Raw genomic sequence first — 1,835 nt, 5'->3', positions numbered from 1 at the left:
CGAAATATTACCTGTATGGTGTGTGATGAAGGGTGGTGACTGATAGGCGTCCGTGCTCTATTAAGTGAAACACTGGAATGGCCGCTCTATTTGTTGACAGATTTAGCCGAACCCTCAAACTGCGAGATGTGCTGAGGGGAAATTTGGCTAATTCGTTATAATAATTGGCGGGAAAAATAATGCAATTATTTATATGCTCATATTCGTATGTATGTACATATGGGTGTGTGTATGCACATGAACATTAGGGTAGTTCACCCTTTTCAAAGTTTGGTTTAGTCTAGTGGCCTAAACATGCCGGCCCCCTTGCTATAAGCAACATCTCTCGAGCCATTCAACCACCACACCTGCATTAACAAATAAATTTTAAAAGGAAATAAAAAATTGTATTCGGCTTCCTGGATATTAAAAAAGAGAAGGTTAGTACGAAAGGACGTGGTTAAACATTTCTTTGCACATAGTTGGAATAATTTAAGGCAGTCGATAGCTGGCGAGGCCGAGTCTCCAGTCTACCTCGATACCGTAGTTGATAAAATTGATCGTTGGTCTGGCTACGGGCGGAAACGCCTGGTTTCCGCTCCATAGCGCTTTTAATTGTCTGAAGGTGGTCGGAAAGGCCGAGATTCCGATCCACGTTGTGGTATTTGCGTATATGAACTTGGGTCGGAAAGCCCAAGTTTCCGATCCCCTGATGTGATCGGGCGGAAAGGCCGAGTTTCCGCTCCGAGTCTTTCGTTGTATGTATGTACATGCATCTACATATATATATATATATATATATATATAGATATTATTTTTTATTTATTATTGGTTGGTACTTTTGTTTCAAGTAGCTTAATTTCATTTACATATATTACAGCTGGGTGGCGAGTTGTACATAAATACATAAAAATTGGTTGCCACTATATGATTTATATTTTCTTTACTATTTTTGTGAAATTTGCTAGACATTCTGACCTTATTTAATTAATTTTTGGGACTAATTTCGTGCCCTGCAGTGTATAGTGGCTGAATGGTACTTCGATTATATCGTACAATAGGTGAGGAAATGATTATGGTGTGTTAACCTTGGCCTCCCACCCAAAAGAACAAACAATTTTATTATTTGTTCGCATGGTGTGGAACTTCGCTGAATCGATTAAACCGCAAATGCTTATGTATGTACTTAGTAGTATAACAACTTAATGCTTTATTTTGATATTACTAATTTGTAGGGCACTTAAAAATTTATTCACTTATGATTATATTTAAAGGAAATGCATATGTAATAAGCCTTGTTTTGGCCCAAACAAATCTAAGTAGCTCGCCGGTATCGAGTTGCGTATAAATTTTCAGTTTTAACGATCGTAGGCAGTCCTAACCCTGGCTGCGTTGTCACCCAAGGGCGTAAATTGCAATTTACGTTCTTATGTTAGAGATGTGATGAGTAAACACATATGAGTATTCATAGCTACTCGATACCGATTTAAAAGTATCTAATACTTTCGATACTCGGTGTCGGACTATTAAAAAACTTCTAATGCACAACAGCCAAAACCATATGGAAGACAAGCAATTTAGAGCTAAAACTTATTAGTGACTTTGGGGCGATATCGCATGAACGTCGCATTGTCTTTTTATGTTTATTTTTTTATTTTTTTATTGAGGATATTCCTTGTGAAAACCGGATCCACGCACCTTTTAGGGAGTGAAAAAAAAAAATAAGGGAAAAAAATAAAAAAGTTAGTATTATCGAAGTTTTAATAAAGTGATCGAAGTTTCGACAACAACAATAATTCCTGTTTTGGATGGGTTAATGTGTCTTGTGCAAAAGTGATTGGAATGTTCATATAATT

The 1,835-nt window shown here is 36.8% G+C and overlaps 1 protein-coding gene across 1 annotated transcript in view; it reads left to right on the top strand.

The window, feature by feature from the left end:
• LOC118749182 overlaps nt 1-1,835 on the top strand; it is a 473,359-nt gene that overhangs the window by 447,897 nt on the left and 23,627 nt on the right. The gene's annotated exons all lie outside the window — the stretch shown is intronic.

Source organism: Rhagoletis pomonella, unplaced genomic scaffold (assembly GCF_013731165.1).
Source record: "Rhagoletis pomonella isolate Grant_MI unplaced genomic scaffold, Rhpom_1.0 Rhpom_scaffold_00014, whole genome shotgun sequence".
NCBI classification, from domain to species: domain Eukaryota; kingdom Metazoa; phylum Arthropoda; class Insecta; order Diptera; family Tephritidae; genus Rhagoletis; species Rhagoletis pomonella.
The sequence above is the reverse complement of the archived record's forward strand: the minus strand, read 5'-3'. Positions and strand labels throughout refer to the sequence as shown.